General features: G+C 37.6%; 1 protein-coding gene across 11 annotated transcripts in view; it reads right to left on the bottom strand.

Moving 5' to 3' along the window:
- Window positions 1–24,352, bottom strand: part of TBC1D5 (TBC1 domain family member 5) — a 548,599-nt gene extending 524,247 nt beyond the window's left edge. For 5 of the 11 annotated variants that reach the window (XM_043595482.1, XM_043595486.1, XM_043595483.1 and 2 more), the window contains exon 1: window positions 24,084–24,264. The gene's annotated coding sequence lies outside the window, so the exon portion shown is untranslated. Of the gene's footprint in view, window positions 1–24,083 lie in introns of all 11 variants that reach the window. The other 6 variants (XM_043595478.1, XM_043595479.1, XM_043595481.1 and 3 more) reach the window with 3 other exon arrangements.
- Window positions 24,353–25,411: the final 1,059 nt, after the last annotated feature.

A 25,411-nucleotide genomic window follows, 5' to 3' on the forward strand; every position in this document is an offset into this window, starting at 1 on the left:
GCTGGTATCAATTTGACCTAGACTGTTATAAATTTAGAATGCCAGAAGTCATCCTCACGGTAACCACAAAGAAATATCTAAAAACATATACACAAAGAAATAAGGAGGGAATCAAAACAATTCACTACAAAAATCAAGTAAACATACAAAAAAAGACAGTAATGGAGAGGCAAAAATGGAATAAGACATTCAGGAAACACCTAACAAAATAGCAGAGGCACGTGCTTCTTTATCAGCAATTATTTTAAATGTGAACAAAAAAAACATCCAACAGAACAGAAGAATAAACAGTTCTACAATAATAGTTGAAGATTTCAATCCACTACTTTCCATAATGGATAGAACATCCAGCAAGAAGATCAATAAGGAAAAAAGAGAACATAACCAACACTATAAACTAATTCGACTTAATAGGCACATATAAAATACTCTACAGAACAACAATATATTCATCCCATGTGCATATGAAAACATTCTCCAGGAAAGACTATACGTTATACCACGAAACAAGTCTCAATAATTTAAAAAGACTGAAATTATACAAAGGATCTTTTCTGACCACAATGGAATAAAGCTAGACATCAATTACAGAAGGAAATTTCATAAATATGTAGAAATTAATACATCCTAAACAACCAGTTGGTGACAGAAGAAATCACAAGAGAAATCAGAAATTAGAGACAAACAGAAACACAAAACATATCAAAACTTATACTATACATTGAGGTTGTGCTCAAATGAGTATTTATACCTGTAAATGCCTACATTAAGAAGAAAGATCTCAAATCAATAATCTAACTTTACACCTTGAGAACTGAGAAAAAGAAGAGCAAACTAAACCCAAAGCTATCAGAAGAAAGGAAATAATAATGATCAGAGATAAAATTAAGAAAACCATATAATCAACAAAACCAAGAACTATTCTTTGAGATCAATAAAATTGACAAACCTATGGCTAGAAAAAAAAGACACAAATAACTAAAATCACAGATGAAAGTAGAAACATTACTATAGACCTTAGAGAAACAAAAAGGATAAGAAAATAATGTAAACAATTTTATACCAACAAATTAGATAACCCAGAGGAATGGACAAATTGCTAGAAATATACAAATTACATAAACTGACTCAAGAAGAAAAAGAAAAATCTCAATGACCTAAACTACTAGAGATTGAATCAGTAATTAAAAACCTCCCAATAAAGAGAAGTCCAGGACCAGATGGCTTCACTAGTGAATTATACCGAACATTTAAAGAATTAACACCAATTCTTTTCAAACTCTTACAAAAAATTAGTGAGAAGGGAACACTTCCCAACTCATTCTATGAAGCCAGTATTACTCTCACACCAAGGACAAAGGTTTCACATAAAAAGGAAACTACAGACCAATATCCTTTTGACTATAATCAGGAATGTCCAACAAAGTTCTAACAAGCTAAACCCAGTGGCATATTAAAAGGACTGTACATCATGACCAAGTAGAATTTATCCCAGGAATTCAAGGATGACTCAACATAACAAAAATCAGTCAATGTGATACACCTTAACAAAATGAAGGAAAAAAAGCACATGATCATCTCAACCGATGCAGAAAATGCACTTAACAATATTCAGACAACCCTTTCATTATAAAAAACAGTTAGAAAATGAGTAATTAAGTGAACTTCCTCAACAGGATAAAGGGCACTTACCAAAAATCCACAGCTAACAGCATATTCATGGTGAAAGACTGAACCTTTTCTCCTTAAGATCAGGACAAAGACTAGGATGCCTATTTTTACTACTACAATTTAACAATGTACCCAAAGTTCTAGCCAGAGCAATGAGACAAGAAAATGTGAAAAATAAAAGGCACCCAAATTGGGAAGAAGTAAAACTATCTCTATTCACAAATGAAATGATCCTACGTTTATATAACAAAATTCCAAAGAATCCATAAGAAAGCCACTAGACCAAATAAACAATTTCTGCAAAGTTGCAGGTTACAAGATCAACATACAAAAATCAGTTGTGTTTTTATCTATCTTCAATGAATGACCCAAAAAGACAATTTAAAAAGTTATTCTATTTACAAAACCAGCAAAAAGAATAAAATACCCAGAAATAAATTTAGCTAAGGGAAAGACTTATACACTGAAATTTAGAAAAGAATGCTAAAAGAAATTAGAGTGACCTAAATAAGTGTTAAGATATTCTACACTCGTGGGTAGGAAAACTTGATATTGCTAAGATATAAATACTATTCAAAGTGATCTACAGATTCAGTGCAATCTCTATCAAAATCCCAATAGCCCTTGTTGCAGAAATGGCAAAGCCTATGGCTAAACAACACGGAATTTAGAGATGATGAAATGTTCTAAAAACTGACACCTGGGAGGCTCAGTCAGTTGAGCAACCAACTCTTGATTTCAGCTCAGGTCATGATCCCCAGGTCATGGGATCAAGCCCCATGTTAGGCTCCATGCTGAATGTGCTGCCTGCTTAAGATTCTTTCTGTCTCCCCCTCTACCCCTTTTCCTCACTCACATGCCCTATAAATAAAATAAAAAATAGAGAGCTGATTAAAAACTGATTGTAGGGGAGCCTGGGTAGCTCAGTTGGTTGAGCGTCCAATTCTTAATTTCAGTTCAATTCTTGATCTCACAGTTGGTGGAATCAAGCTCCACATCAGGCCTTGCCCTAACAGCACAGAGCCTGCTTGGGATTCTCTCTTTCTCTCTCCCCCAAAACACATAAATATTTTTTAAAAAATAGATTATAGTGATGGCTGAACAACTCTGAAAATCTTAAAGCCAATGAGTCGTACACTTTTAAATAAGTGGTTGAGATAGACTATACATGCCCAAAACAATTAAAATTGTTCAAATGTATATACATACATATATATATACGCATGCATATATATACGTGTATATACATGCATATGTATATATATGCATGCATATATATATATACACATATGTATGTGTATATATACATATGTACGTATACATATGTGTATACATATATATTTCTCCTTCACTAATATTCTCCATTTACTCTCTTCATGGATCTCTAAAATGTATTCATTTATAACACTGTCTAGCTGATATCTCCTAAATCTTTGCCATCAGCCCTGACCTTTCTCCTAAAGTCAAGACCTAAATACCCACACTTCCTGCTTGACAAGAGGAGTCATGTCAGTCACAAAGTTCAAATTGATTTTCAGACTTCAACACACTGTTTCAGCTAACAGATCTTTTCCTCCCATACCAGTAATTCTGGTATCTCTCCGTCACCACCACCTACTCTCCCCCCCACATTCAGTAACCAATTTCTGTCAGTTCTACCTTGTAACATCTTTGCTTTCAACAAAGTCATTTTTTCAAAACAGCATAATTTCCTTTCCTTCAATTCCTCTTCTCTCCAATATAGCAACATATTCCCAAATATCGGTCAAGAAATTCACAATGTAATATGTACCATACCTTCCCCTTTTAAAACCCTTCAATAGCTTCCCACTCACTACAGAATAAAATTCCCCTTCTCCACAGCTTTATCTACAAAACCTTTTATATGTCATTCTTGAACACACACACAAAAAAAAAAAAAAAAACACTTACCATTACTTTAGCACATCATGGCTTTCTTGCCCAGGTGCTTTTTCTTAGAACTTCATTTGACTTAACTAAATTCCTCATCCTCCAAAACAGAGATGCCTTTATTATTCTCTCAAAATATACTTTTCTTCAAGTTTAAAATGTGATCAAATTATAGACATCTGTCAATGTTAGAAATGTTAAAATGTGGAAAAAAATATATGCCTTAGACACAGTAAAATATAATAAATATCTTCTTCCTCTTAATTTCCTCAATACAATGTTTGGATTTCATTAACTTATATCTCAGTCCTCATATTATGAATTAATGTCTGTTGACTACTTTATAGACTTCGTGATAACAAAAATTCTGTCTTGCTCATCTATGATACAGTAGCAATCCCATTAGAGTTTGAGTAAGACAACCCAGACCAGAGTGTGTAAAGAAAGAAAATAGCACTAATAACATCTATCTCACATTATCAGAATAAATTACAGAATATACATTAAAATCAATGTGTAAAGTGGATCTTATTCAAATGCAGGATTTTGGTATTTTAAAAGATATATTTACTAAAATTAAATGTCACACTGCAAATCTGTCACTCTTCAATATCAGAAACTACATTAAGGAATACAGGAAATTTTTCTCAAGGAAATTTCTACAGGAAATTGCTTCATCCTATAATACTTCAGTAAGAGAACAATCACCTGACTCTAGGAGAACAAAGCACTCCTCCAGCACTCCAAAGCAGACTAGTAAGTGTACAATTAGTGAATGTATCCTATGCCTGCTTCTAGAGAGCAGAGTCTGTGACTGATTCCTGTTTCTGGTCCTAGGATTCTCAAAAAGAACAAATAACAGAGTATCCAAAAAGGCATGCGTAGTTTGAAAACAAAACAACACTTCATCCATTTCTTTATTTTGAAAGTTGTATTAGTTTGAATTTTCAAACATAAAAGAAGGGTATATCAAAGTAGAGCATAGGCACTGACATGAAATGAATGACTAAGACATGAGGCTACCTTTGAGAGTTTCATGTCCATCACTCCTCTATTGCCTGGACCAGGAGAATATTCCTCTTTTCAGGTCTCCTACCTCTAGATCGCACCCTCCTGAACCCAGCTTTTACACTTAGGGAAAATTACAGCAACAAAAAAGCTAATCAGTCCACTTCACTACCCCTCCAACAGTTGCCTATCTGCTTGAGAATAAAAACAACCTGGCCTCTCCCAAGGCCCATTTTTTGAGCCAAACTTGAATCTCTAGCAAGTGACTGAAATTTCTTAAGCTCTTTCAAGCTTTTGAGCCTTTGCTCAAGCTTCTCCTTCCAGCAGCTTCCTTTCCCCTCCCTTGACCAATTCTGACCAATCATTTAAAACTCAGCTCAAGTTTCCCAACTCCTGAGAGCATTCCACAAACTACAAGCCTAGGTTAATGGCTCCTCCCTTGAGTTCCTACAGAAAAACATGTTCCCTATCTCTAACTTATCACACATCCTACTGAAATTTAAAAATTAAAAGTATCCTCTTAAAAAAAAGTTTCTTCCAGTAGACTCTGAATACCACAAAACCAAGAACCAAGTGGTTTCCACTTTGTAGCTCATTTATCTGAACAGTGCCACTCAGTAAATGTCTTTACTAAACTGAAATACTGACCATAATGTTGGTTTCCAAGGAATTATTTCTTTCCACTGTAGAAACAAAGAAAGAAAAAAAAGAAAGAAAAAAGGAAGGAAGGAAGGAAGGAAGATAGAAAGGAGGGAGGGAGGGAGGGAGCTGAGAGGGTTTTTTGGTTAGGTTCTTCTGTCTGTTGGGGTTTTTGATTTGTTTGTTTTTTTCGCTAGGTCTTCTTAACAGCTAATACAACACAAGAGCACAGGTGTCTTGATGACTATCATAAACTAGCAACATAACTACATGTTTTCAGATCTATTCTCCAGGCTTACCCTGTACTGCTCTGTAGCACAGGCAACTCCATTTTCCAAGCAACATTGCCCTCTCGTTTCCAGGGAGATTTGGCCAGTGAGAGTGGCTAATGATTGATAGAAGGCAAAAGAGGAAGAAGCCAAGAGTATTTCTCCTCCATTCTTCCCACTCGCTGACACATCCTTGGCAGAAGCTTTGTCTCTTCCATAACTCCAGTTCCCTCCAGAAGTCCCACCCCCTGACATCCCTGCCCCTATCACGAAGCCCCAGCTATGGCTCTAGCTCCCCTACAGGGCTCTGGCTTCAGAACTCTGACAACACCAGCTTTTCTCATCTTCCCCGAGTCCTAACAGCATCAGAGGCTTCGGATATTATTAATATCTGATTTGTCTCACAGTTCCGTTTGGTTTCTCAGCAATACCTGTACAACCAGTTCCTGAATTAACTCTCCTCTGTTGAAAGACCTACTGTGATTAATGTATTCTGGATGAATCCTGTTTTTAAATGTCATTTAAAATAAAGCGTATCAAAAAGTGTAATACCTCAGCACACTAGAGCATAAAAACTTTTAATCTTGAAGAAAACTTACTACACAAAATTATTATTCTGAATACGGGGCGGCAAGGGTGGGGGGACAGGAGGGAACCATGCATTTAATTCTTAAAGATAAAGAAGCTAACATTTTATTCATACCAAAGTGCTCCTCGGTGGAATGAAGTCTTTCCTCAGCTGCAATGTTTGCCTGAATTAAGTCAATCACTTATAATAAAAATGTCACTTTTTAAAAACTTATTTGGTAGAGGAGAAAATTGGAAGGATTATGGGAGTTGGAGTCACTGCAGGCCAAGACATCTGTTCAGAGGGGGGAAAAAATGTTAAAGACCTCCTGTCAGTGACTTATCCAAATCCACAAAATTCAGTCCTTTTTCAAGACAAACCCAACTAATCAGTTAAAAGACATACCTTTAACCATTCATCTTATATCCTAAATTTCTTAAAAGATCATAACGTGTTAAAATGAAAAGAATAGCTTTAATATAAATAAGAGCATAAGCTGTAAATGGTTCAATATTAACAACTGACTATTACAGGACTTCTCAATTCCCCTTTCATGTCGTTACTACATGAAATCCTCCAAATAGAACTGTTTAATAAAATAATTCAGTAATCATTCACCATCTATAAAATATTTCAGGAAATGAAACCCTTTTACAGCACAGAGAACATCTACTATTTGGTTTTATTTTGTGAATAAAAATATTTCTTAATCATTGAAATAGTTTGTTCTGGATCCCACAGAAAAATATTAGACGATAATCCCCAAACTAAAGAAAAAATCAATTTAAGAGTACAGACTTTGGAAGAATGAGATAGTAGAGAAGGACCTCATGTTAACAACAAGAGGCACGTCCTGAGAAACCACACACTACTAGGCATTTTACATAAATCACCTCATTTTACTTAAAACCCTACAAGGCAATGTCACAGTGAGGAAATGGAAACCCAAAAAAGGTTACAGAGTTTTTCTAAGCAACTTGACCAGCAACTGGTAGAAGTAAAATTTGAGATCAGTCTTACCCGGCTCTAGAATCTGATTCTCCTTTACTTTCTCTAGAACAGTATTTCCTGTGGGTGATTTCAAGCTAAAAATGAACCAGAGGGGGTGCCTGGGTGGCTCAGTCGGCTGAGCACCAACTTTTGATTTCGGCTCAGGTCATGACTGTAGGTTCCTGGGATTGAGGCCCACATCAGGCTCTGCACTGAGCAAGGAGCCTGCTTAAGATTCTCTCTCTTTCCCCCTCTGCCCCTCTCCCTGCTTGCACTCTCTAAAATTAAAAAAAAAAAAAAGTTAAAATTAAATAATTTTTTTTAATTAAAAAAAAATACATGAACCAGAGAATTACTTAAGGGGGGGGGGGTGCAAAATGACATGACAATCTCTAGCTAGTATTTTATTTTTTTTAATTTTTTTCTCTAGCTAGTATTTTAAATTGTATTTAATAATATCAAACTCTCCACATTTTTAACCTAAATAATACTCGTATAAATAAAAAGAGAGCTTTCCTTAGCATCAACTATGTGTCGAGATCTGCAAACAAACAGATAAAAAAAAAAAACCTACCTAAAGCAGTTCATAATTACCAATTAGTTTCTCATTGATACAAAAGCTCAAAAATGATTATCAACCTCTCAAAGTCACCATCCAACCTACTCCCCTAATTTTGTAATTATTTATCATCATATGTGGATAGAATAACCTTGTCAGATCTTCTCGATTAATTATTTGTCCTATTTGTCTGATTAATGTCTGAAAGTTTGGTGAAATCTGAGTTACTATCTTAGCCCCTCTGTGCAAACTTTGACATCCGCTTTCTAGCTATTATGCAGTCACCAATACCCTCTACGTGGATATTCCTTTCTAAAATACGCCTGGCTCCACCAAGAGAATATCGTTTACATCACAATTCAGTACACATACACATGTTATACAACTGAAAAAAACATTTGATGACTACCATGTTTACATTCACTGTACACAATGCACCTGATATTTTCTGATTTATCTTAATCACAGGAGCAACCCACTAAAACAACCTCACAAATCACTAACATGCTACTAGAACACCACTCTAGAACCCAAACCCATTAAGAAAGTCCTGACACGACATGAAGATTTTTCCTTCCTCTTTCTTTCCAAACAAAAGGAGAAAAAAGTTAATGAGGAAAGAAAAATAAGGGTAAAAGGTACTATATGCCTCCAAAAGTTTTCCCTAAAAGTATAATGATTTTTGGGAATTATTTTTAACAACATACTCATATTTCATTATTATGGTAAAATATATATAACACAAAATTTCCCATTTTAACCATTCTTAATTGTATAACTCAGTAGCGTTAAGTACATTCACAACGGTACCACCGTCACCATTATCCATTTTCAGAACTTTTGCATCATCCCAAAAAGAAGCTCTATCCCAACTAACAGTAATTCCCTATTCCCCTTCCCCCAACCCCTGGTAAACTCTAGTTAATTTTTATAAGATTTTATAAACATAAACAAAAGTCGTGAAAATAAAATATGAACACCTATAGACACATGACCCAGACTCAACAAATTCTCAAATTTTGCTATATTTATTTACCTGCCCCAAACCTCCTGTCATTTTACCCCTACTTACTTAGAAAATAAAAAACTTCAGATTCTTCTTACAAACCACAATGTCGTTATCACAGCTAACAATATTAACAAGAATTCCTTGGTATCATCAACATTGAAATTTTATAAATATAGTCAACTTAATTATAAAAAATACTTGTTTTCACCAAACTTCTCATTGATCCTCTCAATACTGCAATGATTTCTGAATAATTTCATGTATAACTGTTTAATAAAAGATAATTATGATTCAAGACTAAAAATACCACAATGTTTCAAATGAAAGCTTTCTGAGGAATTCTACAGAGAGACTATGGTTCTCTACTAAAAACACAAAATATTACTTAGTATCTCATAAATGGAATGTTTTCTCAGCAAAACAGCACAAAAGTAACCTAGTGTAATCAGATAGCATCATTATTTATTTTATATAAGCAATCATTACTAACTAGAAAAGCCTATTTGTCTAGTATTGTTTTTTTTTTAATGGACTAGTAGATGAAATTAAGAAAAACCTAGGTAACTTTTCTTTAACCTAGCAGTGTTCTTAACAGTGTTGTAAAATGTGAAGATATGATTGTACCTAAAAACCTTTTTGGTTCTGTAAAAACAGTCAAACTAGAACACTTGAAATGATATATGAATAAATCCTTAGCTTAACAACTATAGTAGTAATTTCTATTCCTATGAGAAATGACTTTGATTCACAGAGAGTTTGATATCATAAAATAACACTCATTTTCAAAATATAAAAGACTAGAAGAGACAAAAGACAAAACGGGGGCTCATTCAAATTTAACCCATAATTTTTCATATACAACCACTAGTTAAAAAGAAATTATCAGCCTACGGAATATAAACAAACATCTCAAAATATGAAACAAAAAGTCAAATGTAAACAAGAAAAAAAGATGTCTACATGAGTTTCATAGTGTCTTTTCTAATCCTATGTATTTTTACTAATGCAAAATATATCAGCTTAGAAAGTATAATCGTAAAGTGCTTTAAAGTTTGGGATTACAAGAGATTACCTCCAAGATCAAAAGCAGCACATGATCTAACTGCACAAAAATTTGCTGTTGCTCAATTTCTGCATCACATGCGGGTCTAACACAGACCAAGAAAATTGAAACACTTAGATGTTTACTAGGAAGCATTTGTGCATGTGTTTGTTTAGATAAAGTTGTGTCACTACCTTTACCCAAATCATTTTCAAAGTGGTGATCCTAGAACTTCTTGAAAGATAAGAAATGCCTGATTTGCTTTTAGTCCTTGTCTCTATAACCTGAATAAACTCAAAAACTACAAATATAACATTACTGTAACAAACATTCTAAAAATGTCAAGTTCCAAGAAAAAAACTCCTGAATTATCTTCATTATATGATTTTTAAAGTTTGCTATGATAAGAAGTATGGTTTAAAAAGGCAATCAGCTAATATACTCTGCATAGTTATCACTGCTCAATGAGGGCAAATGTCCAAATGTTGAATAAAGAATAAAAAACTAGAAAATAATTTTCAAGGTGTGCAAGTAGTTCTATATCATAAAAGATTCTATTTTGCATCTTGACTATAAACAATAAAAAGGAAAAAAGAATGGAAAATCTAGGTCTAAATATTTTATAGAAGTCATTCTCAATTCAAAGAGCAATAATAAGAGTGCTCTGATGGCTCTTACTCTAAATTTTTGCAGGCCAGTGAATTTATTTAACTTCTGAAAAGCATAGTATAAAGTTTTAAGCACATACTTTATAAATATTTTGTGGATTGAATTTCTAAAATACTCAGGTTTACCATTAATTAGCTGTCATCATGAACTTCCACCTCAGGAGACGGAAATACACACACACACACACACACACACATATGTAGATATAGATGTAGATAAATATAGATATATGATGTGTGTGTGTGTTGTGGCTGGCAATGTTTTTAAGTTTCTGAAGAAAGTCACTGATTTCATCTTGCCCTGTTACCTGCCATGAAGAACGTAAAGCAGCCTAACTTGTAGGCAGCATCCACAGCTGATCTGGTGCAAAATTAACCACCAAATCAGTTAAGAGAAGGCACATTCTGACAATTTCTTAACTTCAAAAAATATTTATCATTATGTTCAGTGTCCATGACTCTTCAATATTAAAAGTATGATTAACTCTTTTACACCATTTGTACAGTTAAGTAATTTCAAATTCCTTGCCAGATTCGATTCATTCTTCTATGTTACTCATCAGTAACAATTAGCTGGGAACTCGGTATGAGCCACAGGACCCCACTCAGCACTTTTTACAAACAACACTCTATTCCTCACCATACGCCTGCAAAGTAGTCTTACCCTATTTTACAAATGAGAAAACTAAGTATCAAAATGTTCACGTCACATCAAGACTGAATTCCTAAGTGGTGGAACCAGACTCTAATCCAGGTCCACCTAGGTAAGGTCTGTTTGCTCTTCCCAGCGCCACAGACTCCCCTTTATGCCAACCTTGTTTATGGGTTTAAAAAAAAGTCTCCCCCTCTTTTTCCTCCAGAAATTTGTATTTAGGACTGGGAGATGAGAATAAAGTTATTTCCAGGAATTATTTCTGTGAATACCATGGCACAATTTTCTCCAAATTCTTCTTGGTTTGACTTATGATATTTCAAACATGAATATTAAAAATCACATCACTGACTCAAGACTTAAAGGCATGCATTAATCACCACGAAGTATTTCCTCCAACAATACTAAAGACTCTGAACACAGCAAACATCCAAAAGCTGGAGCAGTATATTGGTAAAAGTATTGCCAAACAGTATTTCTTTGCACTAAGTGTAAACACAACTTTCTAAGAATAAAACTACGTGAAGCTCAAAATTGTTATGTTAGAATTCTCCACTCTAAATACTAGAATCAACCAGAAAAATGTATTTATACATTTTCTTCACAGAGAATATTTTACAACTGTCTGAAGATGTCATTGCTCCATCCTTCTTGAAAGTTATTTTCACTAGGTACAGACTACTCTGCTGGCAACTCTTTCCCAGCACACTGAGATACCATCCCACTGACTTCTGGCTTCCATTTCTGCTCCTGAGCAGTCCACCATCAGTGTAACTGCTATAGCCACATTAAAGATAATCCATCTTTTGTTCTCTGCCAACTTTATGAGATTCTCTTTGTTTCTAGTGTTCTCCATGTTACTATGATGTGTCTAGATGTGTGTTTAAAATTCTCAGAACTTCCATAATATAAAAACAGGGAGGGGGACAAAACATAAGGGACTCTTAAATACAGAGAACGAAAGAGGGTTACTGGAGGGGTTGTGGGAGGCGGGATGGGCTAAGTGGGGAAGGGGCACGAAGGAATCTACTCCTGAAATCACTGGTGCACTATATGCTAACTTGGATGTAAATTAAAAAAATAAATAAAATTCTCAGAACTTCTTAAATTGGTGGACTAGTGATTTCCTCAGCCCTGAAAAAATGCTCAGCCATTCTCTTTTCAAACACTCCTTCCTTTCCTATTATTTCTCCCTTTTACAATTAGAAAATTGATGAAATACTGTTAGACCTTTTCATTCTATGTTCTCTATATATTGTAATCTCTTTCTTTTTACCCATTTCCTGATCTTTCTGTGCTACCTTCTGTATAATTTATTCTCCCTTATGTCCAGTTCATTGGTTTTCTTTAGTTGTATTTAATCTACTGCTAACAGTATCCACTGAGTTTTTCATTGACTTACTGTATTTTTTATTTCTGTAAGTTTTGTTCAGGTCTTTTTCAAATCTCCTAAGTTTCCTGTTGCCCACTGATATTTTCTATCTTTTTGCAAAGAAAATAAATAGTTCTTTCATCATCTGTCTGATAATTTCAAAATCTTTAGTTTTTGAGAGTTCATCTCTGTCAGTCAGTTGTTTCTGCTGTTTCTTACTCATGGTACCTCGTTTCCTTGTGTGCCTGACTATATTTTATTGTGAGCTAGTTCTTTGGAAAAGTATTTGTGGGAATTTCCTAGGACTGAAGATAAAAATATATTCTACCTGAGAGGACTTTCATTTGCTTCTGCCAGGTACCTAGACCCACCTTTAAACTCACAATTTAAGGTTCTTTTGGACCACCAGGCAACACTGAATTTGAGCTGCAAATCAAGAAGGAAGGATTATGTTTATAACTTCTTAGGAAATAATATTTTTTTCAAGCCCAAGGCAAACATTCTTACAGCCTCCTGTGAGCAAGAGCATGAGAAGGGTTTTCATCTTGGTTTAACCATACTCTATGACCAGAGCTCTTTTGGAGTCCAATTTTATAGGGAAGGAATTTCCTATTAGATTCTCCTCCCTGGGCCTTTATGAGCTTTAATACTCTGAGCCTTAGAAGGCCCTCAAAACTAAAGTAAAAGCACCCTAGAAAGTGGGAAATACCCTCAGAGGAAAAGCAGTTTTAATATTCTACTTCCTTCTCTGAATTCTGGCTTTCATATACATTTTGGGTGATTTCTTACTGTCATGTTAGCTCTTAAAGAAAAAAAATTTCTAGCATTTCTAATTCTTTTCAGGGAATTACTTCATCCATATAATATAGCTGACCATATTACCTTGTTTTCAATTTTAATAGGTTTCATATTTTTATATTTCAATCACTAAAAGTTTCATTTTGTGGGTAAGTGTAACACTGACACAAGGAACAACTACTCTTTATTCAGCTCAATTCACTGGTACTGTCTAGGACAGAATTTTGCCAAATCCCGAAACAGATCAATTCCATTATATTATAAGACCATTAAGAGATGGAAAAGATTCTGAAATTAATTCCCTAAATAGACATCTGTATAATTGCTATGGAATTTATTAGTCTACTGGGTTTTTTTTCCCAACAGCAATATATATAATATACAAAAATTCTGTATTTGAAGCTACTGGAAGATTAGCTCAAGTGGTAAAAAGATGACAAATAACAAGGAACTGAGTTCAATCTTATTTCTGCCAAAAAACAGAATAGTAAAGAAAAAGGCTAATATATGGAACTACATAAAAATTTAGTAAGTCTTCATAAGAATTTTTAAAATGTATAAGCAAAATTAAAAGACAAAATTGAAAACATTTGCAATATACATAATGGGCAAAGAGTTAAAATCAACAGCATGCAAAGAGCTCCTGAAAATCAACAACAACAAAACCCAAAATGGACAAAGGGCTTAAAAAGGCATTAAAAAAAATAAGAACAAAATCAATCTTTCATTGTTTGTCAATAGGTTAACCAAAAACAATGATTTATAACATCTTCTGATAGCAAGTTGTGGGCAAATGTAATTTATACCATGCACTAAAGTTAGAAAAATAATGTTAATTTCTACCCTATTCGGCAGTTTGGCAATAAGAATCAAAATCTAAATTGTGCATTTCCTTTACATAATAACCCCATTTCTTACACACACACACACACACACACACACAATAACTTCATTTCTAGTAATATACTTAGAGTAATAATATCAATGCATGAGGACTTACGAAAAATAAAAATAAAAAAATAGAACACAAAACTCATTAAAATTTGGAGTTGTATGCACAACTAAAACTTAAAGTTCAGAAACTGTATGAATAAGAACAAAAAAGTATATCACTATTAAAAAGAGTGGGAATAAAAGTTACTTTTTAAAATTTCACTTTATGGTGTAGTTTGATTTTTCTTTAATTAATGATGTACTATCATGATTCTTGGGAAGTTAAAAGTATAGACAAGATTTAACTCATCCAACAATTTTTGTAGTTTTATTTTTTGTTTATTTTTTTGGTCTGTATAACAGATGAAATATAGTCACAAATTCTTTGTCACTTTCTCTATCAGGAAATGGAGTTTAGTTCTCCTCCCGTTGAATCCGGGCTGACTGTTTAACCAATAAAATATAGCAGAAGTAATGTTCATCAGATTGTCTGCTTCTACTTCCTACCTCTCAGAATGCTTGTTCTTGGGACATTCACTCTCAGAACCCACCACTCATACCTAGGGCACAGAGAAAAGCCTAATGCAGGTGCTCTGATCAACAGCCCCAGTTTAGCTCCCAGCATCAACTACCAACCATGTGAGTAAACTATGTTGGAAGTGGAAACTCTAACCTCCAATGAGCTGACACAAAGTGAAACAGAGATAAACTAACCCTACCAAATCTTATATAAATATAAAATCATGAGTAAGTAAATATTACAGTACTAATATTACCATATAATATGGATACCTAATAAATATGAAGGTACTAAGTTTTGGAGTGGTTTATCACACAGCAGTTAAAAACCGTAACAGACTCTTGTTTACTGCTATATATTGAGCACTTAAAACAGTACCTGGTATGGGGCACCTACTTTTAATAGTCACAGCTTTGAGAGTATGAATAAAGATGACATACATGGCCTTGGCATTCACAGAGCAGTCAAAAGTGGGACAAAGACTGTAGGTAAAATGACAATTATAATACATAATAAATGTTATATTATACAACAGCGTATTGGGCCAAACAGGAAGGACACAACACAGACTTACTGGTATAAGGAAGCTCCCTAGAGCAATAGCATTTCAGCTAAGACCTCACAAGAGCTAGTAAAATCAAGAGACAGAAAGATTGGGACACCTGGCTGGCTCAGTTGGTAAAGCATGCTACCCTTGATCTCAGGGATGTGAGGCCCCACAATGGGCATGGAGCCTACTTTAGAGAGAGAGAGAGAGACAGACAGACAGACAGACAGACTATTCCAGGCTTGAGGCAAGCAAAATCATAAATAGTTCCAAAAACCCAAATATTTCGGTACTTTATAATGAAATCATAGGGGAGGCAGGAGGAGACACAAGACTAAGCAATAGGTGATGGAAGAGTACTGAAAGGTTTTAAGCTATAGAGTCAGAGAATCAGAGAATCAACTGAGGGCTTATAAAGATCACGTGGCTCCAGGGACACCAGTCAGAAAACCCTACAGAAACAAAGGCAAAAGATGATGATCTAGAGATCAAGAGGTGAGGGGCACCTGGGTGGCTCAGTTGGTTGAGCGTCCAAGTTCGGCTCAGGTCATGATCTCATGGCTCTTAAGTTCAAGCCCCACTTTGGGCTCTGTGCTGACAGCTCGGAGCCTGGAGCCTGCTTCAGATTCTGTGTCTCCCTCTCTCTGCCCCTCCCCCGCTCATGCTCTGTCTCTCTTTCTAAAATAAATACACATTAAAAAAAACTTTTTTTTAAAGATCAAGAGATGATATACCAGAGTAGAAGTACTGAAGATAAAGAGACAATGGATTCAAGACTTAGAATCCACTGAGGGAGATGTCTTTACATAAGGATTTGGGGAAAGGGAGTAAAATGCATGTGTCTGCCAGATTTCTGGCTTCAACAACCAGAAAGATGGTGGTATCATCCACTGAGATAATAAACTTGAGAGGGGGAACAGGTTTTGTAAGAGAAGACAGTTGCAGACGTTATGAATGTGAGTTCTCGGTGGGCCATCCAAAAGTGGAATCATCCAGTAGGCAAACAGACACACAAGTCCAAAGCTCAGATAAGAAATCAGGATTGGAGAGCTAAGATAACAGACTCTTCAGAAGCTTTTTCTCACTCTGTAATATTAATCTCTTACTATCTCCTCAGCCACTCAGATATTACTCTACAGTTCTCTGACAATTTGTCTTTATGATCTCTCATTTTGTTAATGCTTCCACAACAGTGGTTTTATGTTATGAAGAACCCCAAGTTTAATCAGTGTTTTATCACATCCTTTACCAGGCAGGATGCACGGTGGCCACTAGTGAAGGCATTATGCGGGTAGTTTTAGTGACAAGAAGGAAGGTAATTAGGGATACTGATCAGGACTACTTCAAAGACTGGGGGAAAGCATCTGTACTCCTAACCAAAGTATCAAGGAGGTAGTGGAGCTATTCTCTGAAAGAGAAAATAAAATATATCTTGAGAACAAATACGAAGCCAGAAAATCATTAAAAGGGCAAAGAAGTACAAAAGGATAATCAGAGAACAGAGAGGGAACTGAGAAAAAAGGACTGACATACCAGGCACTTCCCCATCCCTACCTTTCCTATTCTATCCTATCTTCACTGCTTCCTGGTCTATTTATCACTTCCCAATGGCTTCCATTACACTCAGTTTTGACAATTACATAATTTGGATTGGCGAACTTTAAGTAGACCATACCAGGACCATAGCTTGAAAAGAAAAATCATAAAAAGTACAAAATTACACCACGTGACCAGAGAATGAAAATCGTGATACCTAATAATGCAACTAGGCAAACCCAACGTTGCACAGTTTGATCTCTGTAGTCTATCAGTATTTCCTTTTGATTTCTGCCAAATCACATAGAAAAAAACCTTCAAGCTCTCCTAAGGAGATAAAAATGTAAAACTTCAGAATAATTGCTTGGGCAGTGGAGCTAGACAGCCACAATTATAAAAGAAGCTGTAGGCACTTTAAGTTAAAGTACCAGAGCGTTATGTATGTTACCACAAGTATTTTGACATAAAAGTAGAATCACAAAAGTTTTGAGCCAGAAGGTCCTTACAGATTATGGGTTCTGGCTGCTGTAACAAAGTATCATAGACTAGCTGGTTTACAAACAACAGAAATTGATTTCTCACAGCTCTGGGGACCGAACTCTGAGATCAGGGTGCCAACCCGGTCAAGTTCTGGTTGAAGGCCCTCCCCCAGGTTGCAGGCTGCTGATTTCTCATCGTAGCCTCACATGCCAGAGAGAAGAAACAGACTCTCTTTTGACTCTTATAAAGGCACTAATCCCATTCATGAGGGCACCACCCTCATCATCTCATCTAATGCTCTAATTACCTCCCAAAAAGTCTCACCACCTAATACCATTACATGGGAGAGTAAAGGTACAGCATTTCAACATACAAATTTTGGGAGGACACATTGAGTACATAACAGAGATCACTTGGTAAAGTGGTTTTCCAAATATTTTAAAATCCGTCTGAGAGCTGGGTAGATCAATTCACAGTAATACCATATCAGAAAGTGGTTACAAAATACAAAAAAAAAAAATCAATAGCTCTTCTATTTACCAGATATAGTAGAAAACACACACACACACACACACACACACACACACACACACAGGAAAATCTTATTCCCACCAATAAAAAATTAAATACAGTGGAACTGAATAGAAGACCAAATGATAAAGCTTCTGATAACAATCGAGAAAGAATAAATCATTCATTCAGTACTACTAACAAAACTCGCTAATCAAAAGCTTAAAAATCTAGTACCCTCTACTTCACATTATACAACTAAACATGTTCTGGAATAACTGTAAATTCAAAATTTTAAATTGAAATATAAAAATAGTTTAAAGTATAAATTCATAGCTATATAAACATAAGGTAGGAAACGCCTAGAAGATTCATAAAGGAACAACAAGATTTAACTACATAAAATGTTAAAGCCTATAAGAAGACAGAGGAGGAGGTATAAAGTCAAGTATACCCAAATACAGCTGTTAAAATAAAGAAAATACCCAATAACAGCAAGTACAGGGCCTCTCAAACAGTTTTGTAGGAAAGGGTAAAGTGGTACAACCTTTTTGATAAGCCATTTGGTCATGTGTATCAAAACTGCTAAACATGGGCATATCTTTTGACCTACTAATAATTCCACTCGCAAAAATTTTTCCTAAATAATAATGTATAGGCACAAAGGGATATTAGCTACAATAATGTTCAGTGTAGCTCTGCTTGTCACGTAAAGATTGAAAGGAATCTAGGTGTACAAGAATGGAGGACTACTAATAGTACATTCATACAATGAAACAGTATGGGGCCACTAAAAATTGTGTGGAAGAATAACATCATTAGTAACATAAAATATTAAGGGAAAAACAAACAAGTAACAAAATAGCATAAATCCACTTTTAGTTTAAAAAGATAGGTCTATCAACACATCCACATGTTCATCCATATATACTTACAATACACACACACACACACACACACACACACACACACACACAGGATAAATAGGTTAAAATTAACCCCTAAACTATTAAGAGTAATGAAGGTTGGAGAGGGGAGGCAATTTATCCCAAGCCCCACACATATCTACCTACCAAAAGGAGCATTCTTACTACAAGACTCTTGGACTTCATGAAAAGAAGTCTAGTTTAATCAAGGCAGTAGACAAAGACGGAAATAGTGGTACCATCTGCCCATCTCCTATCAACACCTTCTCTCCCAACCCCCACCAAGGATCCAGGGCAATCAATCTACCATCTCACTCCAGGGTGGCAAGAGATGTAATGTTAGCAATTCCTCTTGGATTCCTGCAAGGTAGCTACCAGAACACCTCCTAAGGTACCTATTTTGGGAAACCTAAGGGGTTGATTCTGATCCCCACTAATTACCAGCAAACAGAATGCACACCTCTACAGCCAGGATCTGTAACTTCGGCTCAGTCTTCTTGCAGGATTATATCACCCCAACTCCATCAGAAAGCAGATACATCTCCCCCAGGGAGATTATATGAGAAGTGGGGGGCTTACCTCTCACTAATCTAATTATTCTGAAGATCCATTATTTAGACGTGGAAACCTAAACTGCTTTTGGTTCAACCTTTTATCTTACTTAGATGTGTTAGTCAGAAAAACCTGCAGGAAAAAGGTTACCTTGTTCAAGACTTGAAAATTGTAAACCAATCCTAAACCACCACCAAAGACATCTTTTATTTCTACAGCCTTTCTTCCTTGTTTTGAAAAATCTGAGTGGCCAAACCATATTTATTCATATTTAATTCTCCAAAGGGATAAGAACATTACTATACCAATTTTGTTTTTTTTCTTATGTTTATTTATTTTTTAGAGTGAGAGAGAGCAAGAAAGCGTGAGCAGGGGAGAGGCAGAGAGAGAGGAAGACAGAGGATCTAAAGCAGTCTGAGATCATAACCTGAGCCAAAGTCAGATGCTTAATGGACTGAGTCACCTAGGCACCTCCCCAATTTCGTATTTTTATCCAAAAAGTACAAACAATTTCTGTTTTCGGGGCCCACACAGGTTTATACCAAATAAATGTACAATTTCCATTAAGTTCATTCAAATAGTCTTCATGTGGACATGATCAACCACATGGCAGACGATCCATAGTAAAACACGGTACCTAACACATGATAGCATTAACGGTGTGTCAGACACTAAGTATTATATATGTATACGTACATATATGCTATACTAATATATATAAACATATACACACACATCTATTCATTTAATCCTCAAAACAACTTTGTGAGGTACTATTACTATCCTCACTTCAAAGATGAGAAAAGTGATGCACTATGAGGCTAAGAAACTGGGCAGCATAACATTACAACAGACATCACAACAAAGTATGAACTTTGAGAAAACATTTACAACCGGGCTTTGTTGTTATACTGACTTCCTACCTAAACTCATTATTATCCCCGTTAATGAAAAACTAATGCTACTGCAATCAGCCCATAGGCCTCCCTTCTCACTTCCCCCTCCCACAAAATCTCATTTCTCAAGTTCCAGTACACACACTATAGTATTACTGCCATTCTAACCATCTGTCCACGTTAAGAGAAATGTCTTAGACCAGGTGTATAAGCACCACTCCCCAGACTGGTGCTAATACAGAACAAAACTTCCAATGGCCTGAGACAAAAGGGGATGGGGGACAGATGACATATTAATTTTCTTATGAAAACCAATTATTTAACGTTTATTCTGAGGTTGTCCTTAGTACTTTCTCAGTGTTAAAATATGATAACAATGACTCATGCTTAGATTGTTATCATCCTTACCGGCCAAATAAAAAAATTATTTTTTTTAATGTTTATTTTTGAAGGAGAGAGACAGAGCATGAGCGGGGGAGGGGCAGAGAGAGAAGGAGACACAGAATCTGAAGCAGGCTCCAGGCTCTGGGCTGTCGGCACAGAGCCCCAAACGGGGCTCAAACTCACAAGCTGTGAGATCATGACCCAAGCTGAAGTTGAACGCCCAACCAACTGAGCCACCCAGGCGCCCTAATGTTTATTTATTTTTGAAAGACAGAGCATAAGTGGCAGAGGGGGAGAGAGAGGGAGACACAGAACTCTTAGCAGGATCCAGGCTCTGCACTGTCAGCCCATAGCCCAACGCGTGCCTCAAACCCACAAACAGTGAGATCATAACCTGAGCCGAAGTCGGATGCTTAACCAACTGAGCCACACAGGCATCCCCCCTTACTGGCCAAATAAAAAGTCAGTGACCCCATCAATCCCCCCCAAAATCCTAAACGTTACAATAACAAATATAAGCTGCATCTATTATGTATGCATAGAGCGGGGGAGGCAGTGGAAGATGAAAGAGAGGCATAGGCAAAAAATGAACTGAAAACTAGCAGAGCCAAAAGGAAGCAGACGCTACTTTCACATTTAACAATGACTTACAGACTTGAAAGAGACTGGTCCAGGTAACAGGTGCAAACAAAATAAAGCTTTTCAATATTTCAGTATCTTATTCAGAAAAGAGTACAAGCATTGAGGCAAGTTTTCATTTTATGGGATTGCATTTCATGAAATACAATGGGGGAAATTTTTTAAAAGATGACAAATATGGATTTAAAAATGGAAAGCAAAACTCATAATTCTCAACAATACTAGGGAAAGGGGATTTTAAAAAGTATCAATTTATTTTCTTTCCAAAAAGCTGCATAGAGGGGCGCCTGGGTGGCTCACTCAATTAAGTGTCCCACTTCAGTTCAGGTCATGATCTCACGGTTCGTGTGTTCCAGCCCCGCATCGGACTCTGTGCGGACAGCTCAGAGCCTAGAGCCTGCTTCAGATTCTGTGTGTGTGTCTCTCTCTGCCCCTCTCCCACTCATGCACTATCTCTCAAAAATAAATAAACGTTTAAAAAAAAAAAAACTTTTTTTAAAGCTGCACAGAGAAGATTGTTAAAGCATACACTCTAGAGCCAGCCAGCCAGAGGCCCAACTCTGTTAGCATAGGACTTTTACCCACTCTCTGCTTTAGTTTCCTTAAAGATTGTTACAATTAGAGGAGTTAGACACATAAAGTGCTTAGAAGTCTGGCACTAGTGCTTCAAAAGTACTGTCATAAATATTACTTAATAACAAGAAAAAACAATGGTAAAGTAAGGACTAGAATGAAGACTATAAAAATTACAGTGCTAAAAGTAGTCGAGGTTACTGTTCAAAAAAGTTCTTAAAAAGTTAAGTAGAACCATTTTTTTTAACGTTGATTTATTATTGAGAGACAGAGAAACACAGAGCATGAGCAGGGGAGGGGCGGGGGAGACGCAGAATCTGAAGCAGGCTGCAGGCTCTGAGCTGTCAGCACAGAGCCTGACGCAGGGCTTGAATTCACAAACCCCGGAGATCATGACCTGAGCTGAAGTCGGATGCTTAACTGACTGAGCCACCCAGGTGCCCCAAGTACAACCATTTTTATTTACATAAAGTATGAGGTTAAGTAGGACTTTTCAACTTTTCAATTTACTTTTATTAATTAGATTAGGAAAACATCTGAATCCATTTAGGATAACCTCAACAGGTGGAGACCCTAAATTCTTTATAAGATTGCTTCCAAAGCTCAGGAATGCATTGCTCAACGGAGGCTGCATCTGGGAGAAGCAGCACACACTCAATACTCTCACCAATAAAAGAAAACTTCCTCCCAGCAACGGATTCAGAGACACACAGGCTATAAGCTGATAAAACCTAACTACCCGTAGCTGAGTCCGTCAGCCAGAAGTATACTAGGCTTCCACGGAAAAAGTCACAGGCCAGGTGATGTATGCACCACAGGATGCACACCTGGTACCTCCACTCCTCCAGGTTGGGGCATCTCAACCTCCGTCTGCTATTCCTTCCCTGGGATTCCAACACAGCCTGCTCACTGTTCATAAAGGATCTCCCTAACACAAGCTTTTGCAGTTCATCCTGCCATCTACCCCTTCTCTCAAGCCACCTCTACACTCAGGATGAATTAAGGAACGTTTTCATTGACACATCACTTTATTTCTCAGCACACACATTATCCAATTCCTTGCTATTCAAGAATTGTTCCTTGTCTAGCAGCACCTAGGAGCTCATTAGATATGCAGAATATCAAGATGCATCACAGATCTACTAAATCAGAATTTGCATTTTTATACCAGATCCCCAAGGGATTCCTGTGCACATTAAGGTTTGAGAAGCACTGCTCTGACTCTACTGCAGGTAGCTGTAAAAAATTTTAAATACTCAAGTTTACATTTGAATTTAGAGATACAGCATGAAAATTCCAAGACATGTAATCAGAAAAGCTCATTAAGAAAAATGACCAGCATATAAATGAACTTGAGTGTACAGATTTTTAACAATGCCCACATTTAACACTTCCTGCTTTCAGTCAGTATTTTGTGCAACAGCACACTAAAAACATACAGTTTTACTGGTACTATATTTTGTTGTACAAAGAGTACAAATAATGACTGGTTCTAGGTGTCCCCGCGCAACCCGGCCCAAAGCTGTTCAACCTGTACACTACTCCTATCTGAGATTTAGTCCAATTTGGGGTTGACGGATACAGCTCATTCCCGAAAATCATCATTCAGAAAAAAAAACAAACAAACACCCTAAAGGATGTGAACTTTATATCATTTTCCTGAAACTAAAAACTGCTTAATAGCTGGTATTGAACAAACTCTAGGTCATTTGCAGAACCGAAAATTGTTTAGGTTTGTGTTCGTTTTTTTGCAGGAAAAGTAGGAGGGATCAACTTTCACAAAGTTTCTCTCAGATCCTTAAAGGCCTCAACTTGCACGTTCTTACAGGTGAACAAACTTAAGTCCCACTAAAATATGGTCACGTTTCTTTCCTCAAAAACGAGAACGGTTTCGCTAGTCTAAAGGCTGCATTTTAAAAGGTTTGGGGATTACGGGTCCCTTTTGCTTCCGGCCTGTGAAGGAAACGTGTTGCCTAGGCTGAAATGAACAGGGAAATTTACCAAGTAGGAAGTTGAGCCCGTCCACCCACCAGGCTCTACCCTCTCGCTGCACTTGGCCTTGCAGCCTAGACCCCAACCTCTCGAAGGAGGGAAGGCGGGCTGGCCGACTGGGGGAAGCAACCTCCTCTCCGTGCCCGCCCTGGAGCTAGAGGAGCCTCCCTCCCGCCACCCAGCCCCCACGCCGATCCGGGAGGCGCACAAACGGGGGCGGTGCGACTACCCGTTCGCGGCGACAGCAGCAGCAGCACCCTCAGGCCCTCCCGGGAGGCGGCGGCAGCTGCAGCAGCGGTGCTGGGAAAGGCGGGACTGGTCCTAAGAAGCTGAGGGGGAGGCCGGGGCGGGAGCGACTGCATGTGGGGGGCTGCACTGGAGGGAGGCGGAGGCGCTCAGGGGGCTCGGGCTTTTTTACGATATCATCATCTTGTTTTACCTGTGGCGCAGAAGGGCTCCCCAGCTCCTATTCCCTGAATCCTCCTCCTCCTCCCCTCCTCTTTCTCTCTCTCTCCCTCAGTCTCTGCCGAGCGCTCGTGGAACCGGCCGGGCCCGGCCGGACCAGAAAGAGAACAGGGCGGGAGGGGGTGGCGGCGGCGGTGACCAGCGACCACGTGACCACGCTCGCGCCGTAACGGCGGCCGCCTCCTGCCGCGCGCCCTCCCCGCGCTCCACCTCTAATAACCCCGCGGCTCCAACGCCCAGGACGTTTGTGCGCAGGCGCCCGCCCGGCCTAGAGGCTGCGCGAGCGCGCAGCGCGCTCGCTCCCAGGGCCAAGTCTGCGGGCCCCTGAGAGGCGCGACGTGCGGAGGGAGCCACAGGCCAAACTACTCTGCTGAGCCGGCCATCTGCCCGGGCGCATGCGCAGGAAGTCTTTGCCCCCCCCCACTCCCCACACACACCCCGCCTCCCTTCTCTGTTCTTTCTCATTCCCCTACCAGCGCGCGGATGTAGGATTAGGAACCTGCTGAGGGGACTGAACACTCACACTCACCACCACCTTCCCGGGATGGGACTGAGAGTAAGAGATGACAGCCTCTGGGAAATTCCTGAGAGGCAGGTCCTCCTACCTCAAAATTTACGTTTCCTTGTTGCATGTAAATGGCCTTCCGTTCTACATTTTACTATGTAGAGCTGAGTAGACTCCTATCCATGCTTCAGGACCCCGCCTGTCACTTTGGTGAAACATACACCACTCTGCTTTGGGGAAGTCATTAACATTTTGTGCAGACCTACTTTAGTATAACCCACAAAGAAATAATATATTACAGTCATTTCTTTACACACCCACAGTACTAGGCTTGGATTTTATCTCTTACTCATAAAACCTAGGACAGTAAGTGTGTTCAGCATTGTATCTCAGTAAAGTCCTGATGACTGTCAGCACACAGGCAATACCTAAACTCTAAGTCTTCATGCCCTTCACCTATGCTTACTCATGATTTAAGATTCCCTTTAACCCTAGCGCTCAGAATGCCTGGTGTTTGTTTTTGGAATATGAAAGCCTTTGAATGGTAATGCTAATTAGAGTGGTAAATGCTTCACCTAGTAAAAAAAGATTTATGGTCTTTTATTAGCCTATCTTCATAAAGAGCTCCAAAAGAAACTGATATTGTTGAGTCCAGAAGAAGACAGAGAAAGATCAAATTTCCAAAGGTTAGCTACCTTCTGCGGAGGGTCCCTGTGTGGGAGAGACCTTTGTTCACAAACACTCCCCTTCACATAGGGATTCCCTCTCTTTCTGTTGGCCCTCTTTGTTGCAGAAGC

The sequence above is a fragment of the Prionailurus bengalensis genome, chromosome C2, assembly GCF_016509475.1.
Source record: "Prionailurus bengalensis isolate Pbe53 chromosome C2, Fcat_Pben_1.1_paternal_pri, whole genome shotgun sequence".
Classification (NCBI taxonomy): domain Eukaryota; kingdom Metazoa; phylum Chordata; class Mammalia; order Carnivora; family Felidae; genus Prionailurus; species Prionailurus bengalensis.